The sequence below is a fragment of the Petaurus breviceps genome, unplaced genomic scaffold (genome assembly GCF_028583685.1).
Source record: "Petaurus breviceps papuanus isolate PSGF00001 unplaced genomic scaffold, PetGlider_PUasm1.0 220, whole genome shotgun sequence".
In the NCBI taxonomy this organism is placed as follows: domain Eukaryota; kingdom Metazoa; phylum Chordata; class Mammalia; order Diprotodontia; family Petauridae; genus Petaurus; species Petaurus breviceps.
In genome coordinates, this window is record NW_027185876.1 from 21,331,617 (window position 1) to 21,341,408 (window position 9,792).

Sequence of the window (9,792 nt, forward strand, 5' to 3'; positions counted from 1 at the left end):
AGAGAGACAGAGACAGAGAGAGACAGAGACAGAGAGAGAGACAGAGACAGAGAGAGACAGAGACAGAGAGACAGAGACAGAGAGAGACAGAGACAGAGAGAGACAGAGACAGAGAGAGAGACAGAGACAGAGAGAGACAGAGACAGAGAGACAGAGACAGAGAGAGACAAATAAAGAGAGAGATAGAGACAGAGAGAGAGAGGTAGTGTTGGCTAACAGAGAAAAAATAAAGTCAACTAAATATCCAATAGGCTGCTTTTCCTTGAGTGAGATGCCTACATTTTTGGCTTTTGTTTTATATGTATACATGTTTATTTATGTAGCACTTGTGTATATATAAATAAAATGGTTTCTTCCTTGTGATTTAGTGGAATTTTGGAACTCAAATATTATTTGTGACATAAAGGTACTTCCTAAGGGAAAGGAAGGAGTCACATTTGCCATTGGGAATAATGTAATCAGAGCAGAAGGAACAATAGTTAGGTCTTTAATTTTTTATTTTTGCTATCTGCATATGGTTAGAAACTTCCCTCTCTTCCCTCACATAACTATTGGCTTATTTTAAACATTTGCATTTAAGTTGATTTTAATAGCTTATTTTCCTCTTTGTCGACCTGTGTTCATACACTTTTAGACATTTACAAGCTGTATGTCTCTGGGTAAATCTCTTAATATCTCTCAAGCCTCAATTTCCTGATCTGTAAAATACAAGGTTATTAGGATCAAGTGAGATAATAAATGTAACTTTTTGTTTTCCCTTATTGGAAAGAAACGGAAGTCTATTTTTGAACCTGGGAAGTTGCTATTCTAATGGTGTAGACCCCTGCCCTCCTCCCTCCTCCAGGTATTATATATAGAATCTGACGAAAATGACAAATATCGTATCTTTTGACCTTCACACCATCCCTGTGAGGTTGTTGTTCAAATAACGATGATGGTAATGATAACGACAGCTAGCATTTATGTAGCACTTTAAGGTTTGCAAAATACTTTACAAATATTTCATTTTTTCCTCATTTATCAGTCATGACCAGTCCAATTTTACTTATGAAGAAACAGACTCAGAGACATATGAAGGATGACCAAGGTCCCCCAGATGGTCCAAGATTTCATACCCTAGTCTTTTTTTTTTTTTTTCTGGGACACCACTAACTGTCTGGGTCTCACAGAGCAAAAGAACTATTAGCTCATATGTTTCAGCAGAAAATGAATAAAAACATTTCACAAACTACTAAAATAGTTTAAATGTTAAATTCTCTGCTGGCATAAACTTTTTCTATTGTCTATATGTCAGCAGGTCTCTGGCCAGTCTGTTTTCTTGTGGCCTCTGGTCTTTTTCTCTCCTTATCAATTATGTTCCCTTCTCTTTCTGTCTCTCTCTTTCCTTTCAGACCAGGGTTTCGGTAGCAAGGACCTGGATTAAATGGGCTCCTGTGGCCTTTTATATTGATGAAAATTTATGTGGTTGATTACATATAGCATTTATATAGTGCTTTGAGGTTTGTTGTTGTCAGTTGTTTTGGTCATGTTTGACTCTCCTTGATCTCATTTGTGTTTTCCTTGGAATAGTTTGCCATTTCCTTCACCAGCTCATTTTATGATGAAGAAACTGAGGCAAACAGGATTTAAGTGACTTGCCCAGGGTCACACAGCTAGGTAGTATCTGAGGCCAGAGTTGAACTCAGGAAGATGAGTCTGGTTCCCTGCCTAGGGCTCTATTCATTGTATCACCTTGCTACCCTTAAGGTTTGCAAATCACTTTTTCAAAAATAATCTCATTTTATCCTCATAATAAACCTAGGAGGTAGATACTATTATTATCCCCATTTTTTGGATGAGGAAACTGAGGCTAAAGGTGATTAAGTGACTTACCTGGGATTACACAGTTCATGCATGTTTGAAGTTGAATTTGGATTTAGAGACTTTCTGACTCCTGATGAAAGGGGGAAGACATCAACTTCAGGCATCTAGGTGACTTATTGATTAGAGTGCTGGACCCATAATCAGGAAGATCTGAGTTCAAATATGGCCTTAGATACCAGCCATGTCACCCTGGGCAAGTCACTTAATTTCTCTCTCTTTTTTTTTTCTTTTTGGAGGGGGGAGGGCAGGGCAATTGGGGTTAAGTGATTTGCCCAAGGTCACACGGCTAGTAAGTGTTAAATGTCTGAGGCTGGATTTTAACTCAGATCCTCCTGACTCCAGGGCTGGTGCTCTATTCACTTCACCACCTAGCTGCCCCAAGTCACTGAATTTCTGCCTCAGTTTCCTCATGTGTAAAATGGGGATAATAATAGGACTTACCTTGAAGGACTATTGTAAGGATCAAATGAGTTAATATTTATAAGATGCTTTGAAAGCCTTGAAATGCTATATAAATGCTAGTTATTATTGTTGTTATCACTTCTTTAAAGATGATCTTTTTGAGTCATGAATGGGCACAGTTTGATTCTATAGTGAAAAAAGGTAGTTTTGTTATAAGGGTCAATTTGACTCAGGCACTGAAAGAGTCAAACTTTGCTGTTCCTGGGCTATCAGTTTCTAATCCCAGTTTTGAGGTCCATGGCAATTTGCTTTACTCTTCTGTGTCTGTTTTCTCACTTGCTAAAACGGGATAATTTCCATTTTATACTACAATGTGTAAGGAATGGAATAGGGATAGGGATTGGACCTGTAATTGATTTAGTTTAGATAATTCCCAGGTGGGCAAACTCAACCTTCCCATGCCGGCTGGCACCTTCTCTAAATTTATAGTCTTGGAGAGTTGCTTAGAGTACCGGGAAGCTAAATGACTAGCCCAGGGTCTATTTCAGATGTGGCACTTGAACCCAGGTCTTCCTGGCTTGGAGGCAGGCTCTTTAACCACAATGCTGATTCTCTTTTCAAAGAAGAATCACTAATCAAAACAGATATAAAATGCTTGGCAAATGAAAGAAAACATGGTCTAGAAGGAAGAGCACTGGTTTGGGAGACAGAGGAGCTGGGGCAGAGTCATGGTTCCATTTTGTGACCCTAGGCAAGTCACTTACCTGTCCAAGTGCCGTTTTCCTCAACTGTCAAATGGATGAAGTCATATTTGTAATCCTTCTTTCCTTCTAGATGTTGTTGGGATGAGGGGCTTGTCAACCTTGAAGTATTATGTAAAGATGAATAAAGCCATGTTGCATGTGTTTTCTTACATGTAGGTTTTAATGTGGTTCTTCTGAATTCCATCCATAGTATTCCAAGCAAAGGAGAAAGGAAAACAAATAGAATGAAATGATTTTGGTTAAAGGGAATGCTATATCCTTTGAAATACCTGATTTCTCAGCATAAGGGTACATAAAGGGGTTCAAATGGACCAAAAATAGGTCGAGACAAATATTTTAAGATCTAAATTAGCCACTTATTTTAAAATTTATTTTTAATCTTCATTTTTGTAAAATTTTGAGTTCCAAATTTCCTTCTTTTCCCCCACCCATTGATAAGCAATATGATATCAATAATACATATGAAGTCATGTAAAATATATTTCCATATTAGCCATGTTGCAAATAAAATAAAAAACAAGAAACATAAAAAACTGAAAAAAGTTGTCTTCAATTCTGCACTCAGAGTTTTGTCAGTTCTTTCTGGTGGTGAATAACATCATTCACCATGGGTCCTTTGGAATTGTCATAGCGTGTTTCCCCGATAATAAGACCTATCCTGAAAATAAGCCCTCCCCTTACTGTGTAAGATTCCTCTAAAATAAGCCCTCCCCAGAAAATAAGCCCTAATGAGATTGCTACTGTAGTGAAGGTAATCCCCTGCGCTACCCCCTACATTACGGCACCCCCCGTCTCCCCCCCCCCCCCCCCCCCGTGAAACGCACGCTGCGCTCTGAGCTGCATCCAATCAGAGCTGCAGCAGTGAGCGCATCATCCTGTTCTTCCCCAGTGATTTGCTTATTGAATAAAGGTACATTTTTTTGTTCACATTTACCTGTTTATTAAAATTGCTGTCAATGTTCATTAAAATAAGCCCTCCCCTGAAAATAAGCCCTCTGGTGTTTTTCTGTCCAAAAAAAATAATAAGACAGTGTCTTATTATGGGGAAACACGGTAGTTGTTTCTCAGTTGTGTCCAACTCTGTGACCCCATTTGGGGTGAAGATACTGGAGTGGTTTGCCATTTCCTTCTACAATTCATTTTACAGATGAGGCAAACAGGGTTAAGTGACTTGTCCAGGGTCACACTGCTAGTAAGTGTGTGAGGCCAGATTTGAACTCATCTTCCTGACTTAAGGCCCAGTGTTCTATCAAGTATGCCACCTGGATGCTTGATCACAGTAGCTAAGTCTTTCATAACTGTTCATTGTCACAATATTGCTCTCACTGAAAATTAGACATTTTATAGGTTCCACCATTCCATGGGCTGCCCATGGCAAACTGTTAAATGAATTCAATCCAATTCAATAAACATTTATTAAACTCCTACTATGTGAGAGGGAGCTGTGACCTGGTAGAGAGAGAGCAAATCTCCCATTACTCATGGACAGTTTGAAAAAAGAATATTGTGGCTTTTCCATTAAGTGGAGTGCAGTTTGATTGACTCTAGAGAAAATTCACAAATGGCCCTGGAAGAATAGAAGGTATAATAATAAGTATTTATGTAGCTCTTTAAGGTTTACAAATATTATCTCATTTGATTCTCACTATAACCTTGGGAGGGACTGCTATTATTATCATCTCCACTTTACAGATGAGGATACAGAGATAAGTGATTTTGTCTAAGGATGGATTTGAGCTCAGTCTTCCCAATTACAGCTCAGCACTTTCTCTACTTTGCCACCTAGTGGTCTTAGGTCGTTACTTAACCTAAGATTATGTGGAGTAAGAAGTAAAGCCCAAATTCAGGACCAAATGATTTCTGAGTCCAAAGTCCAGTGCTCTTAACTATCAATATTCTTTCTTCTAAATTCAATTTTATTTCACTTTCTATTTCAAATTCTTTCCTTCCCCTCTCCCACACTTACTGAGAAGGCACCAAAAAATGAAACCCATTACAAACATGTATATAGAGGTGAAACAAATTTCTGCACTAGTTGTTTATTTTTAATAGCAAGAAAAAAAGAAATAGAAGAAAGTATGCTTCAGTCTGCACTCTGAGCCCATTAAATTCTCTTTATGGAAGTGGATAGCAAATTTCATTATGAGTCTTTTGGAATTGTGGTTGATCAGTGTGTTAATCAGAGTTACCAATTCTTTCAAAGTTGTTTCTTTTTACAATATTGCCATTATATAACTTTTGGGGGCATAGTTCTAAATCATTGCCCAGAGTGTTTGGACTAATTCACAATTCTGCCAATAATACATTAGTGTACCTATTTCCCATACCCTGCCCAGAATTAGTCATTTTCACTTTTTGTAATCTTAGTCAATATGATAGGTGTGAGGTGGTACCTCAGAATGTTTTAAATTTGTATTTCTCTAATCATTAGTGATTTAGAGCATCTTTTTTTTCATATAGCTATTAATCTGCTTTCTTCCTCTGAAAATTACCTATTCATATCCTTTGACCTTTTATCAATTGGGGAATGGCTCTTAGTCTTGTAAATTTGGCTCAGTTCTCTATATATTTTAGAAATGAGACCTTTATCAGAAAAAAAAAACGTTGCAAGTATATTTTTCCATTTACTGATTTTATTCTAATTTTATCTGCATTGATTTTGTTTATGTAAAACTTTTAAATTTTATGTAATCAAAATTATCCATTTTACCTACTGTGAACCTCTGTATTGTTTGGTCATGAACCCTTCCCTTTTCTATAGATCTGATGTGTAATTTCTCCCAGACTCCACTAGTTACTCTTTATATCTAAGTAATGTAAGCATTTTGAGCTTATCTTGGTATATGGTGTGAGATGGTAATCTGTACCTGGTTTCTACTTTCCAGTTTTCCCAACAGTTTTTGACAAATAGTGACTTCTTATACCAATAGCTGGGATCTTTGGGTTTATCAAACACTATGTTGCTTATTGCTTCTGTATATTGTATACCTAATCTGTTACACTGATCAACCTCTCTGTTTCTTACTCAGTTCAAATTGTTTTGATAATTACAGCTTTGTAGTACAGTTTGAGGTCTGGTACTACTGAACCGTCTTACTTCCCATTTTTTTCATTGTTTCTCTTGATATTCTTGACTTTTTGGTCTTCCAGATAAATTTTGGCATTATTTTTTTTCTAGTTCTATAAAGTAATTATTTTGTAATTTGATTGGCATGGAACTCTATCAGTAAATTAATTTAAGTAGTATTGTCATTTTTCATATATTGTCTTGGCTTACACATTAGTAATGAATAGTAACCTTTAGTAACAAATATTTCTCCAATTATTTAGATCTGCACTTGTGTGAAGAATATTTTGTAATTGTGTTTGTGTAGTTCCTATGTGTGCTTGGTAGTTAAACACCCAAGTATTTTATATTTTCTGTAGTTATTTTTAATGGAACTTCTGCTTCTATCTCTTTTTGTGGGGTTTTGTTGATAACATGCAGAAATTTTAACTATTTGTATGGATTTATTTTATATCCTAAAATTTTGCTGAAGTTGTTAATTGTTTCAATTACCTTTAGTTGATTCTCTAGAGTTCTGTAAGTAAATCATCATATCATCTGCAAAAGAGTGACCGTTTTGTTTCCTTATTGCCTATGCTTCTTGTCTTATTGCTATAGCTAACATTTCTAGCACAATATTGAATAATTATAGTGACAATTGACATCTTTGTTTCACTCCTGATTTTATTGGAAAGGCTTCTAACTTATCCTTGTTATAGATGATGCCTGCTCTTGGTTTTAGATAGATAGTGCTGATCACTTTCAGGAAAGCTTTTTTTAATTCCTCTGCTATCCAGTGTTCATAACAGGAATAGGCGTTGTATTTTGTCAAAAACTTTTTCTATGTCAATTGAAATGATCATGTGATTTTTGTTGTTTTTGTTGTTAGTATGGTCAATTGTGCTTATATTTTTTCTAATATTGGACCAATCTTGCATTCATGTCATAAATCTAGCCTGGTCATAGCATAAAATCATTGTGATATATTGCTATAATCTCTTTGTTAGTATTTTATTTTAAAATTTTGCACTAATTTATGATTTATTTAATTTCTTTTCTAAAATAGGGTTAAGTATTCTATTTCCTGTTCTGCTATAATTTATATTTTAGTAACTATTCATCTATTCATTTTATAAATATGCATTCATTCATTTCATTAAGATTGTCAGTTTTATCAGCATCTAGTTGGACAAAATAGCTCCTAATAATTGCTTTTATTTAATCTTCAAGCTGTTAATTCTTTTTTCATAACTTTTTGGACAGCTTTTATTTCCTTTTCCCATCTCCCCCCGCCCCATTTTTCTCTATCACTCTTAATTTTTTTAAACTTTTTTTTGGGGGAATCCTTTTATCTCTTTCTTTCTCTCTTCCTTTAAAATTTCTAGAAGTTCTTGTTGGGTTTGTGTCCAGTCTGCATTTTTCCCCCCTTGAGGTTTTGATTATAGATATTTTCAAGTCATTTTTTTCTGTATTTGTTTCTTGAGCTTCTCTGTTACTACCATAGTAGCTCTTTATGGTCAGATTCTTCTTTTGTTTGTTAATTCTTCTAGCCTATTTCTTGACTTTGGACTTCATGGTTTTTTGTTGTTGTTTTTTGAGCTCTGCTCATTTTTGTTGTGGGATGGGGATGTCTGACCTGAGCTTCTACTGCTCTTTCAAAACTCAGTCTGGGGGCCTGCAAGTTTTCAGTACATCCAAAGTGGTGTGCTTTGGGAAGAGGTCTGTTCTGCCCCTGTGGTCTGAGCTCTGAAAGTTCCTGACCCAGGTTTGGATCTGTTGCTTTGTGAATAACTGAATTTCAGTAGACTGTTGCTGGACTCAGCCCACTGGGGAGGTTCTGCAGGCTCAGAGCGGCTGAACTGCTGGCTCCCCTTTGGCCTTGGTCTTCTGCCCTGGGTTTTTCCATTGTAGGCTTATATGTCAAGCTACAGGTTAGAACTGAGTTACTGCTTTGCTTAGCACTCAGGTAAGTTTCTGGAATTTGTTTTGTGCTCAGTACTACGTAGGGCTCTGTGTTTGGTCATGTCTGTGCCCTGGATCTATGAGTCAGAATTGGGTAATGTATGACAGTGCTTCAAAATGGTACTATTCCTGTTCCTAAGACTAGTTCAGAAGTCCCCTGGGATGTTTTTCTGCCTCCTATACATCCCTAGTAATTAGCACAGTGCCTGCTATACACAACAGTAGAAGAGCCAGCACCTTGATCATATAAGCTTCTTCCAAAAATGCTCCCAAAGGAGAGTCTTGAACAGCATGATTTCTCTCTCAAAGCTGGAAGCCAGAAGACTAATATTGTTCTTCTCTCACATTTTCACCAGCACTATCCCTCACTCAGGCACAGAGAATTCTTGATTCCTTTTAATCCTTAGGTGCTGAAATGCTCCTGTCTTGACATCTCTGCCACTGTTGTAAACTCCTGGCCAGCCTCCACCCCAGTGTCTGCATTCCTCTCTATCTTCCTAAGCTGCCTTGGACTAGAAAAATTACTCACTAGGACTTTTTCTTGGCTTTTCCAATCAGAATTCTACCTGGCAGATTTTCTAGGTTGTAGAGGAGGTGTGCTGGGAGAGCTAGGAAAAAAATATTTCCTCTCATTCTTACAGTCTTGATTCTGCCTCTCCATCAATATTTCTGCCTTCTTGTGCTATGACCAATCTTCAGTATTATATGTATATGGTCTGAAATGACCCTATTGCTGATGGGGAAAAAAGGATACTTTTTGGAGATATACATTTTTTTTTTGGAGGGGAAGGTCAGGGCAATTTGAGTTAAATGACTTGCCCAAGGTCACACAGCTAGTTTTGCGTTAAGTGTCTGAGGTCATATTTGAACTCAGGTCCTCCTGACTCCAGGGCTGGCGCTCTATTCACTGCACCACCTAGCCGCCCCTGGAGATTTACATTTCAAACACTTGACTCTGTTAGCATCTGGTAATATTGCCATCTTCCCTGATCTTCCTTCATTGGACCCTCAGGGAAACTTTACTGCCCATCATGTGTCTGCCAGTAAAGAAAGTGTCAAGGGTTTTGGCACCTTCCCAACCCAGCTACCATAAGTGTAGGCCAAGCATCATCCTCTTCAAGGCACAGACCTCACTGAGGAAGCAGAGCAGAGTTTTGGTACTTGAGTTGGAGGTTAGCCAGGGTGTTGAGATGAATTCTCAGAAATGATGCCAGGGAAGGTAAAGTTCAATAACCTCAAACATTTTAGGAGCTCTGTCTCCTACTAAGACTGAGGGTTGATTCCTTAAAGGCACCAGGCCAGCACAGAAAAGCCTGTAACCTTCACAAACACTAAAGCCTGGCATCCTTTAGAACAGCTAGGGAGCTGAGGCTCTATGTGTAAGCTGGGATAGAAGTAGCTCATTATCCAGCATCTGGAGACAAGAAGAATAAAATATGGTATATTGAATGGAAGGTAGCATAATATGGCACATTCAAGGAAATATGAGAAGAATATATAGTGTGATCAAAGTACAATAAAAAACATGTGTTGTATATAAAGACATGCATATTATATATATATATATAATTTGTGTATATATACATATATACTCACGACAACTCCATATAAGCACATACTTGAATAAATATGTACATACACGAATATATGTGTATATATATATGTATGTTTCTATTTTTAATCTATCTTCTATCTGTCTATCTGTCTGTCTATCTATCTATCTATCTATCTATCTATCTATCTATCTATCTATCT

At 37.1% G+C, this 9,792-nt stretch overlaps 1 protein-coding gene across 1 annotated transcript in view; it reads left to right on the forward strand.

Moving 5' to 3' along the window:
- Positions 1–9,792, forward strand: part of TBX19 (T-box transcription factor 19) — a 38,153-nt gene that overhangs the window by 1,178 nt on the left and 27,183 nt on the right. The window lies entirely within an intron of this gene.